We start from the raw sequence: 13,280 nt of genomic DNA, 5'->3' as shown, positions 1-13,280 counted from the left end.
TTTGACATTTTTAAAGTTAATGCTTCTTGACTTTTATTCTTGTTTCCTGCTTTCTCCGTGTTTTTGATAGTCCATTTCAAAATATATTATTATCAAAATAGTTTAATAGTCTGTCTAATATTTAAGAGAGTAACAATTTAAAACAATGCTGATAACGTTTTTAACTCTTCCAAAAAGACACTGCTTAATATATATATATATTATTATTATTATATTATATTATAATATTTTGTATGACAATATGTTTATATATCATTAAATGACTCATTTCAATGTAAATTTGTAGTGGATTTAAGGCGTCATGAGCACATGAGCCACACTTTTCTCTGTTTTGCCGTTCTCAAGCCCTTTTTTTTAACCTCAGCCCTTCTCTGTGGAAACTTGGGCCCTCCCCATGTTTGTTTTGCCTTCCCCAACAAGACTGACACCGCCTATATGAATCTTTCTCTAAGCAAAATGTCAGGAAAATTACCAGCTATTTTAAATTTAACTTCTAAAGTTAGCATCCCTCTGTGTCGTTTCCATTCAGGGCAGTTCCTTACTTACATTCAGGGTACTTTACTTACTTTTTACAGTGTTATTTACACTTATCAGTGTTAAAACACAATGTTTGTAATATATATATATATATTGACTGGCATTATAATGTGAGCTATTATGGGTATTATGTGTTGTGAGTGTATTAGTGTGACATCTTCAGCTTTCAGAAGTGGTGTTAAGGTGGAAAAAAGTGCCAGACTGTAAGAAGGGCATTGCAGATTTACTGTTTATGTTTGGCTCTGAGATGCTAGTGCCACATCTGCTGGCAAAATCTTGGATAGTGCACTTTTAAAGTCTGTTAAAATTATGTGGGTAATGTATTTTATATTTTCTAACCTGCATCAAAAGTTATGAATGTTTTTATTTCTCTGCCCCAGAACCAAAATTTCACATAAAGCTTCACCACACACATTCCACTCTACCCCTCCACACTGAATACACTAAATTAAAAAGATACTTTTGTTTTATTTCTGCTTGAATAAATGCATATTATATCCATTATTAAGGACCACAGCAAGAATGGCAAGCCCCTGGTTCATTATCACTGACCACATTCACCAGACTGCTCTCAGCTCCCACGCTTTCGCCCGGCAAAGTTTGTCCAGCTTGGGTTTCTGGGGTTTTAGTTGCCCTTGTTTTTTTCTGCATTATGTCTGATAAATATGTTTCCCAAAGAGGGATGTGGGCAGAGCCATCTATAAATGAAGCTAAAACACACACGTAAACAAAGCCTGTACAGACCTTGTTCACGCTGGCTGTACCGTGGCAAAGAACGGTAGCTTCCAGTCAGGAATATTACGCTTTTCAAGAGGTTCATTCATTCATTCATAGTCTGTAACTGCTTATCCAGTTCAGGGTTGCGGTTGGTCTGGAGCCTACCCAGAATCACTGGGTGCAAGGCGGGAAAACACCCTGGAGGGGGTGCCATTCCTTCGCAGGGCGACACACACTATCACATTCACAACTAAGGACACTTTTGAGTCGCCAATCCACCTAACAACATTTGTTTTTGGATGACTCTGATCTCTTATATAAGATAAGGAGGTCTTTAACTCTCCACAGGTGGTTTGTTTCCATGTTTCCACTGTTGAAAGACAGCTCAGGTAATATGAATACAGCAGCTTACTACTACTGAATGTGTGTAAGAATGTGATATAAAGGGCTGATGCTGGAAGTGAAAAAAATATTTATAATGTATTTATTGACTTCACAGACTGGCGGTAAATGTCTTACGGCTGTGTTTATGGGTGGACTTGCTGCTCCAACATGAGATGAATTCAGGCCGAGCATCCCAAATATTACAGAACAAGAATGGTTCAGATGAAAGTAGAGACGATGATGAGTTAGCATCACAGGGAAGAACAGAGAGGTCCAGTTACTCTTTCCTGTATTGGGTCACTATCAATTTCCCTAATGTCTCTGGAGTGTCTCCTTCATCCAGAACTGTCAGAAAATGACTTACAGCAGTGAAGCAAGCCTGGCCCATGTGTTTTCCCCTTTGTTTGACATTGATTGCAGAAAGGCGCGTCTGATACGTGATTGGTCACAATTCAGCAATACTGGAACATCCAACTATTCCCTCCAACCATGTATCCATAAACAAAAATGGCACAATTTATTTATCAGCATAATTAAGGACAGGAATACATGCAATGGCTGGAAATTTCGTTTCATATGCAGTTGCATAACATAAGCTCTGTCTCAATTGACCTCTCAAGTAGAGTTTCATTCTGTGCTTTGTGTCATGCCCATGTTAGGAAATCTGGGCAGCTTTTCTCAATGGGAAAAATCCTATCCCATTATATGTTCTAATATGTGGTAAAGTAAAGGCCCTGTCTCACCACTTGCTGCTCTGGTCTGTTTTCTAGTTGACTGTTCCTAGGCAGCCCTGGGTGGGGAAATAATGTTCTTGGTCCAAAATGGCTTAGACTTGTTTTTCTCTGTGAATCATTGTCTGAGGAACAGCATCTGGAGACATTTGGGTGGTGGAGAGATTTCTGAATGTTGAAAAGCATGAAAAATATGATGATGTTGCTCTGCTTCTGCTCCCTATGTGGGCAATATTGACTTATTTTTGCTGTGACAAATTACTTAACATGAAACTGATACCAAAATATTTTACATGTTAAAATTAAATTATGTGGTAATTTAGTGAATAAAAAATTACACAAAAGTTAAACTAGTTGTGAACAAGCTACAGCTGGTTTCTTACTCTAACATACCACTCCACCTTAAAAGACGCAGAGCTTTGGAATGAAAAAATTGCCCCTAATATTTCTTACCTCTGCCATATTCCCCCATTTTGCTTAGGCCATATTGTCTTAATTCTCACTGTGGTAGAGGGGTAGGGCGAAAGGTTAGAGTTATATGGCCCTTCAAATAGAGTGCTATAAATACCTTGTGAATCAGTGGCAAGATGGTCGCAAAAGCAATTAAGTAAACCCACACATTTAAGGAGGAACTGGAAGTTTCTAATTTGCTGAATAAGAATCTGAATTCAGTTTATGTCACATAAGAATGTGGTGATTTATGATAATTGAAGACTTCTGAAGGCATATTCATTCATTCAATCATACAATCATTCATTCATTCGTTGTCTATAACCGCATATCCAGATCAGGGTCATGATGCTTTTGGAGTCTGAAGGCATATGATATTTTAAATTTAATTAAAGTCCAGCATCATAGTTGCAGCACTGTATGGCTCCTCTGATATCACTGCAGACTCGCAGAGCTGCTGATGACCCTTAGCCCTTGAAGGACCTAATAACTCAGTTCTAAGGGGACGGATGACACTCCAAAAGAAGGGGTAGAGGTAAAAATAAAAAATGGGTTTGGGCAGTGTCATGGTTGATATGGGTGGTAGTTTGTTGCTGTCATGTATGCATCAGGACACGCTGCTGTTCAAACTCTAGATGTGATGTGACATTCCCATTGAAAAAACCTTCTCAGACCAAGAATTCCTAATACGGTCATGACACTTGCTATAAATAAAATGACTTAATAATTTTGTTGTTCATTTAAAACAGGTTAAATACTAAATGCTGATATATTTTTGGATTGCCATGAGAACAGTGCTTTTCATGTAGCCTTCATGTAACCAAAAATTATGGTGGAGATTTGTCTGCTCATTTCTGAATATTTAATCAGGACTACATTGTGTCAGTCACTGAAGACTCCACTGTTGACATGGGGCTTGAATGCATGTCAAACATAGCAACAATTTCTAAGAATGACAGGGTTTGCAGAGGGAAAATCACAAGAGATTTTAATCAGAGCTGTTTTTTGTGGCGATCTTTATTTTCCATAACAGACTGAATGGTTTTGAGTGTCTTTTGAGTTTGATTTGGATTTGGACAGCAGCCTTCAATGTCCAGCTTTGCTTGAGAGTGAAACCGAGTTCTGCCAAACTAATGTCATTATACAGTATCATTTATATTATGATTTGGTTGTTTTTGTTGAATGATCCCTGGAAAATAATTCTCTGTAATTCTCCAAAGACAAGGTTTTCATCAGGACACAAGCTTTAAGATAGATACCCTTATTTATTTATTTGTTTGTTTGTTTGTTTGTCCTTCCATCCATCAGTTTATTAATTCATGAATTTTCTACAGCTACGTCTTCCTTGTCAGGGTCACCATGGGAACCTACCTGGAATTCTCACATTCACCCAGTCACTCACAAACTCACACCTGTGGACAATTTCACACTCATCCAGTCACTCCCAGCTGTGGATGATTTCACACAGCCCATCCACTAATCAACATATGTCCTTGAATTTTGTAAGGGAACCAGAGCATCTGGAAGAAACATATTCGGACACAAGGGGAAAATGCTCCTTTCACAAACAAGTTACTCGAGGTGAGAGATGGAGTGATATAAAACCTGACCATGTTAATGTACTCATGGCCATTAAATATTTACAGTCAAAAGCCCTTTCAGAGGAATAGAAGCTATTACTTCAACCAAAGAGGACAACAACCCAATACAGGGGATGTCTGTAAATCTGGGGAAATTCTGTTCCCTCTGGCTTCTTTAGCTCCATGACTTTTAACGTAGAACGTTATGTTAGAGGGGAGAGAAAAATGACTATTGTTCATAATAGGTTGAAACCTGTCTGTAAGTTGTATTCATTCATTCATTATCTGTAACCACTTAGGCAGTTCAGGGTCGCAGTGGGTCCAGAGCCTACCTGGAAGCATTGGGCACAAGGCAGGAATACACCCTGGAGGGGGCGCCAGTCCATCACAGACACATTCACACCTACGGACACTTTTGAGTCGCCAATCCACCTACCAACGTGTGTTTTTGGACTGTGGGAGGAAACTGGAGCACCCGGAGGAAACCCACACGGACACGGGGAGAACACACCAACTCCTCACAGACAGTCGCCCGGAGCGGGAATCGAACCCACAACCTCCAGGTCCCTGGAGCTGTGTGACTTTACTTTTGAACATTGAACTTTTGCAGTTTGCTATTTCGCATGTTTGAGATGTTTCCACCTTAAGTAATCTGAAACAACAAAAGTCAACATTCCACACCTATGGAACAGGAATAGAGCAATATCCTCGTCTCAGTTCGTGCTTTTCAATGTCTAGAGTTCTTTCAGTGGTCTAAAAAACTCCAAATACCTTTTCTTTGCTATTAGCTGAGATTGAGAGAGAGAGAGAGAGAGAGAGAGAGAGAGAGCCTAACATGTTTGACTGAGACACTATTTTTTTACCCATTTACTGACACCAGGGCTTCGTAAACACATTAGACCAGTTTCTAACACACAAAGAATGGAGAGCTAGCAAATGGTGAGGAAAAATCCTCAAAATTTTATAAAATGTGTGTTTTTTTTTAATTAAAATCATGAACATTGCCTTTAATACCTTCCACTTTAGAAAAAAACTTACCTAGCAGACATCCACACACAACGCTTATAATATTCACTGTGAGTGTAAGAAAAAATACTCAGAAACATGTGAGCTATAAGGACAGAAGACAGCATGATATTACGTTAGAAGGAAGGCTGATACAGCTTGTGCTGATTAGTCCAAGCTTTATGAGAGAAACACACGCTACTTTCCCATCTGCCGCAGGTGCACAGATCAGAGAAACTGACCGGAAAAATCCTGCACACATCCGAGACATCTGAAAACCAGAGTGTTTAGAATCCAAACAGCTGTCGAGGAGAAAGCATAGGAACATAACCTAATTTCTGCTCTGAAACAGAATAAAACTGTATACGCCAACATCTTTCAGCATTTTCTTTTTTTTGTTTGTTTCCTTTATTTTCAGAAAACAATTCAGATTGTTTCCTTTAAGTGGGAAAAGTACTATCTACTACAGAGTTCCTTTAAAGTAAATGAATTCACTAAACATATGGGGTGTCCACACACTTTTGGAATAAGTGTCTCGGAGTAAAAATGGCTAGGGGTTGCAGTCACATACCTGATGGGAAACGCTTTATACTTCACATTAACAAGGCTGGAAATCCTTCCATTTCTCATAACCTCCACAAAATATCATATATTTGACCTGGCTGCTCTGCAGACGGCCCAAATGGAGGAAGGCCTCACACTTATATTATATTTTAATGGCTCTGTATCATCTTACCCTTGATCGATGAAGGATATTTGGACTGTGTATTTGAGTGTGGAGGGGGTAAAGTCTCTGGTATAACCCACAGTAGTCTGAGAGGTCTCCATAGTCGTCGGCTCACATCATGTGCAGAGAGAGCTGATTGAACATAGCACAGGCAACATCTGGATTTTGTCTCAGAGATGCAGTTGCGGTGTTAAATGCAAAACACACACTTACAAGCAAATCTGGGCCTGAAATCTACGCTTCTAGTGGAATCAGATCTTTGACATTATCTAAAGTCCTCATTCTGCATCAATTACATTAAAAGATGAGTAGTAATGACTTAAATAATATCTAATAAATGCCTACATGCATAGAGAGATATTAAAGCAAGTTATAGGGAGAATTTCCAGTGGGGCTTCATACGTATTCATAAGCCACCCTGAACACCTCCCCAAAGACTTCACCTTCCCCTTTCAGTTTTTATGGGTTCAGTACATACTAGAAAACTAAAGTTTGCGAGCAGGATCGCACGAGAAAAAACTCTCATCTCCCCTCGCCTTCTTTGACGAATATTCGCACCCTACTACCACCTCAACTTCACATTTTCCAACACTGTCTAAGTCTTTGCTTAGCAAAGGGGGGTCTGGCTTCAAATTTCACCAGCAGAAGCCATCCAGAACTTCAGTCCATGTCCCCCTTCCTTGCTCAACAACAACTTTTACTGTGGCAGCACACTAGCACTGCAGGTTGTGTCCCTGCCGCAGAGCTCAGAAGTCCATGCATTTTGGGTTAGGCCCTTGCTTCTGGGAGGCTGTGAGGTGTGTTCTCCCCCTGTATGAGTAGGCTTCCTTCCATTTTCCAAAAACCTTTTTGTGGATTGCCTGTGTGAAACTGTCCACAGGTGAGTGTTTGAGTGACTGGTTGACAATTATTATTTATCATTACAGTTGACCAAACTCTCCAAACATAAATAGCACATGGCCAGTATTTTTCCAGTCTTTTTCCATAGTGGTCCTAGAACCCGTTTTCTTTTCACTGCTTTATTCTGATACTTTAAGATTTTCCTATAATAATTACTCAGTGTCTGGCATCTTTATGAGAACAGTTATTAAAATTTAAAATACTGTATGCAGCCACGTGTGAATGCAGAGTAGGAGGACATCATTTATCAAACCCAGTCCCTTTACACTCATCTATTCTACAGACCGTAGATCTCAGAGGTCCCAACGTACTGAAAAAGTACTGAATCACTGCCACCAGCATCTCACTGCTATGTCAGTGTGTGTATTTCTATTACATTCTGGGCTTATATTTAACACAAGGCTGTAGATTTGCCAGTCCTTTATGTAACTTTAAGGTGATGGAATTTTAAAGTTTGGCAAACAACCTAATGTACACCCTCCCTCCCCAATGTCAAGGCCCAGTAAGGATGAACTCAGCCTTCAGTTAAGCTCCTGAGGTCCTAGGAGAGCTGACTTGGCTGTAAACCTACTTAAGACACCAAACGTGTCTTGGTTGACATACTACGCTTGGGCTCAAAGTGAAAACAGCTTCACAAAGACATCATAATTTTTCCAGACTGTTGCCCAGCTGAAGACAGTGTTAAAAAGGTGGACGCAATCCCTCATGGCTGGACAATAATAACTGCTCCACAAACTGATAGCAAAAGAAACAATCAATCAAGGATGTCAGATCTGAAATATAGCAGCAAACAGGGACGAACTAACCCAGAAGAGAAGTCAATTTCAGCAGTACAGGCATGTATTCACACTGACACACACACATTCACCTATGCACATAAACGCACTCTTCTACAGACAAAGATATGTGCACAGACATACACACACACACAGAGTCAGAGATGAGATGAGACACTTGAGAGAGTTAAACTAAGCTTGATGCTTTTGTTCCTGCAATATATTCACTACACACTGAGCCTTAGTCAAGTCTTTAAAGGCTAAAATATGGTAAAACACTCTGTAGAGCAGCTGAAGGGGGCAAAGCCTGGCCTGTTAAGTGCAGAAAATCTTACCTTCTGTTAATGTTTGGTTTTCAAGTTGATGGTTTTAGTCTGGAGGGGAATTCCACCAACTTTTAAGTTGTCATGTTTGAAAACATGAAATAAAATTAAATGTACTGATTATATTCAGCATCTTACCAGGATAGCAGGCACTTCTGAGTCTTTCCAAAGAATAGAGAAGAAAGAGAAGCAAGTGAAAATGACTAAAATCCAGAGCTTCTGCCCCTTGAACCTCACTCCTGAGCTGCGGCTCATTGTAGTTTACAGGAACAGGCACTGAAACTGGTCGATCTAGATAGGAGGAGAAGTGCTGTTTTGATTGTTCCTTGTGATATTTTGACCAAAAACGTCACAGACATTTTATGAAGTCCTAAAAGGACTGTGTTCACTTTTAGAAACAGGGTATAATATGTTCTTTAATATTATGTGTCCCACCAAACTTTTATTATATCACTTTTATATTATTAGGAAACCCCTACAGTATATTGGCGCTTTTCTACAGCATGGAACCTACATGCAGTGTAGGCTCTGCTCGCTTTCTTTTCCACTAGCCAAATGAAGGCAACTGGTCATTGCAACCACGTTCTTTTTAAGTCCCTGCTCGCTTACGGTTCCAAACGAGCTGAGTAGGTACTAAATTGTGACATGTAAACCCTGCAGAGACACCTGTCAATCACCACGACATGATGAGCTCAAGCACAAGCTCGCCAACTGTAAAAGCAGCGTTTATATTCGACTCACAACGGCAGCTCCTAACATTACCCTGAGGTGTTTGAAGAGGTACAAACGTTTCCTGTGTTGCTGGGCAACGAGAATGTCGAAAGCCGAACGTACAACAAGGAAAACTGATCTGTGAGAACTGGGTGCAGAGCCTTGTTCAGTCCAATAAATAAATAAACAAATAAATAAAGACTCAGCTAAACTAAAAACACGCAAATATACAACGAGTAAACAGCACCTGATTTTATTACTGGCATTGTTGTGGTTTTCAAAGCCCATAGTTCCCTTTTATAAATGGGGTTTTGCGACGTCACCGGCTCCATTTCGCGGAGGAGCTGTTCTAGTGGAAAAGCCAATCCCATGCAGAAAAGCACCATATACTTTATATTATTACTTATTAGTACGTTTCACACTGAACCACTCTCATGGGCTGTTTACAGCTCACTGACTAAATTATTATGAAATTGTGAAAATGGGAGGAAGTGCCTTTTAAAGCACTGCTTTCCCAGCCTTCGCGTCAGAACTTAACAAGGTAAACATCGCAACCTCATTCTGTTCATTAAACGCGTGTAAAGACATGAATGAGAGTTTTACAGAGTTACCCAGCGAGGATAAAACAGTAGTAGCAACAGAGTAAATACTAAACAAATTGGACCACAAGCTGTAAAGGAAGGCCGCAGCTTTTAACAAGGGCGGGTTTATGAGAGGGTGTAGCCTCTGTGTGTGTGTGTGTGTGTGTGTGAACGCGGGGGAATGGGTGGGAAGTGTTGTTACTTTCCCTGAAAGCTGATTATAAAGCCCAAGCAGCTGCCTAAATGTGGCTATCCCCCAATAACTCCCACCCTCCACTCACACTTTAGAAATATTCTGGTTTTACCAGAGAACTGCTGTTAACTGACATTTACAATTCCAGCTCCAGTCCACACAGTGCGTGTGAACATCACTGTGCTTTAACACTGCCAATGTGTTTTATAGAGTTTATATCAAACTAACAGAAATCCAGCTCATATGGCATCAGAACTGCAGAGAAAAATGTTTGCATTGCTATTTTTTTTAATAACGGTTCCTTTTTGTTCGGCTATTACACATTAATTTTAAAAAATCACCAATGCGTGAAGTGAAAAACAGTAATTATTTGGTTACAGTGCCCCCTGTTGGAGGGTGAGGTATTTTAGCAATTCATCAGTTAGTTATTCAAATTTGACTTTGGAAGCAGGAGACATGGGTGAGTATAAGGGTTTAAGCCATTTTGACTGTCATGTTCATATTTTAGTCAATGCATTTCCACAGCAGCAGGTCTTGTTGCATGTTCCTGGTACGCAGTGGTAAGTTCATAACAAAATGGTCCTAGGGAGGACAACTTTTGAACCCAGAGAAAGGTGTCCACAGCACCTGCCATTGTAGGAATGCTCTGATCAAAACATTATGTCCAGATGAGTGCTGCCAGGGAAGAGCTAAAGTTTAAAGTAACACTGCAATATTGTTATCTAAATTGTACAGGTTCAAAATCATTGTGATCCTTCACTCAAGTGTAATAGGGGGAGAGTAGAGCCTCTGTTGTCACTACTGTGGGCTCAGCACTGCAGAAACAGCACTATGTAACTTTTGGAAGAAGGTAGGAAACCACCCCCTCTCCATTGTTTTCAATGCAGTGTTATCAAAATGAAGTTCTCATGTCGTCTGATATCTCAGCTGGCCTAATTTGCATATTCCCTCTGTTCTGTCTCCTTTCATCCAATCAGCTTTGATCAGGTGCAGGAGGCTCAACCCACAGAAACACGAGCTGTGTATTACAGGCTGACCGCAGGGGTAAGGAAAGATGGCCGCTGGTCGGGACACCTTCATTTATCATCATTACGCTGTAGCGGACAGAAGCAGGGAAAGTTCATACACAACTCATCAGGAGTGGCTTTATTCAGCTCTGTGTCTGACCAGCTGGACAAGTGGGCCCACTTACTCAGGATCAGATGTCAGGAACTGTTAGCAGACACATGCGCGCACACACACACACACACACACACACACACACACTCACACACATAGAGAGAGAGGGAGATAATTAAATCGTTTGCAAATGAAAAGCAGAGAAACCAATTCATGTTTTGTTTTCATGTGAAGGTTCTAATGAATATGTTTTTATTTAACCCTGCAGACAAAGCTCATTGCAGGAAAATAAACCCAGTGTGTGAACTAAACCCAGTGCTGCAGGCTTAACTCTGTGTGAACACTAAACCCAGTGCTGCAAACCAAACCCACTGCAGCAAACTAAACTCAGTGCTACAGACTAAAGCCAATATTACAGAATAAAGCCACTGCTACAAAATAAAGCCAGCGCTGCAGACTAAACCCAATGCTAAAACACATTTTCGTGCCATGTAAAAGTTGCCAGGTCTGCATATTACTTTTCAGTAAAGTCACTTACAAATATTGGTAGTCGTGAGTTGCTTTTTAAAGCTTGTTTCTAAAGTGTAGTTGCCCTTTTGGGATTGCCCAAAACTTGTATTTTTTTTCTTTTCACATGTTAAGAATATATCTTCCAGTCTCTTTCCCTACGTTATATTTTTTCTGTATTCCCCCAGTCCCTGACATGTAATTAAACTTATGAATATTTCTCATTGATGGAGCATTGGCTGGTGTTGTTATGATTGGTTTTGATTTGTGTGGGGAAGTCTAGGAGGGAAAAACTATATTTGTAAGCTACTTTACAGAAAAATAATCCCAAAAATTGGTTAAAACGAGTACACCTGGCAACCGTGGCAGCGTATGGAGTGAGTAATGCACGCAATGGCTTGAGTACAGATACCTGAAAATATCATTTTGACTAGTTGAATTCCAATTTAAGATATATTTAATACCAATTAAGGATTCAGCTTGCCATAACACCACCAAAGTCATACATGTGGGGGTCCTGACTATTGAAGAAAAGAGTGAAATGAGGATAAGAAAATATGCAGAGCAACACAGGGACTACAGTCTGTAATTGAAGAACTACACTGTGCCCCTGTATGGTCATTGGAGCTGATATAATGGGCAGTGAGTGTAGATACAATGTAGGTGTTCCTAATACAGTGATCGTTCAGTGTAGTTCCTTGTGATGCTATTTCGCCCAGTGATTTACTGCTCCTGACCACTACTCTGAAGTCCAGAGGAAAGACAGAGTCTCTCCTGGAGCTATTTGTCAAACTGACCGCCTCCACACTTCGCACTTTGCCAGATTTGTTCTGACCGGACAGCGTGACGTTACCAGCCAGAGAATAAAACAACAGCTGACATTGCAGCAGTTCCAGAATGTTGGTTTGGCTTTTCTTTCTCACCACCAGGGGTCAGTAGTCATTACTTTTAGATGCGTCAGCTTCTGACCAATACTCTGATTGTTTGGGGTAAGATATGTTAGCGAGCAAACAATTAATAACCAACCATGATTATGTGTAAAATATTACTCAGGGTTGGCTAATTTTGTGAGGTTAATGTAGGGGATTTTCTGAAATTAAGATGGAGTTTGTTTACTACAGAATAAGAAAGTACCTCATGGATTTGAATAACACACACACATACACACACACACACAGAGAGAGAGCTGTTGTACAAAATAAGTAAAATAAGGCTAAGTAATACTGGGTCCTGGTTCAAACTCTACCCATCAATACCAACCCTCCCTTTTCACCAACACACACATACACACCGGGCCCTGCGTTCTTTATTTTGATTTCAGAAAGTTGGTAACCTTATTTTGAAACACCCTTGGAAACTTGCATAAAAAATACAGCAAGAAAAAAAATATTACGTTAACCTCCATCTATCATCACATTAGAGCAGCAAAGCCCTTCATGGGTCAAATCAATCCCAGAGTCCATCACAGATGATGATGTGTGTGTGTTTGTGCGCTAATGTCCAGCCATTACTGGGCCTCGGACAGTCCATTTTCCCCAGCTCATCTCGGTCCCCTGTTCGCAGCTCTGACGCATGATTTGGCATCTACTCATCTCAGGACTTCCATAATAAGATATAATTTACAGACATGAAAACGTAGATAATACTCTAAATTATTGTGGCATTCTTTTTAATTCCATTTCTGATGGTCGCCCCTCAGTAAAAAGCTGAAATAAAGCCCAGCATGCATCATGTTCATGAATATGATTGGCAAGTGGTCATTTGTGGGTAGAAATTTTGAAACACACTGACATTGTCACTATGCTTTGCAAATAGGGGTTAGGATTAAAATAGTGTGTTTTTTAGGCTTAGTACCAGGCTTACAATGGAGATAAACCACATTTCAAGCAATAAAATGTGGTTCAAGGTGAGACTACTGCATTTAAAAAGACTTAAAGGCAGCATTCACGATTGTAATCAAAAAAGCACTTTTTTTTAATCAAAGTCAGAAGATGTTTCCTCACCGTTTGCCAGTTCTCCATTGTGTTTGCGTGCTTGAG

Source organism: Hoplias malabaricus, chromosome 11 (assembly GCF_029633855.1).
Source record: "Hoplias malabaricus isolate fHopMal1 chromosome 11, fHopMal1.hap1, whole genome shotgun sequence".
Taxonomy (NCBI): domain Eukaryota; kingdom Metazoa; phylum Chordata; class Actinopteri; order Characiformes; family Erythrinidae; genus Hoplias; species Hoplias malabaricus.
This window is presented reverse-complemented; position numbering follows the sequence as displayed.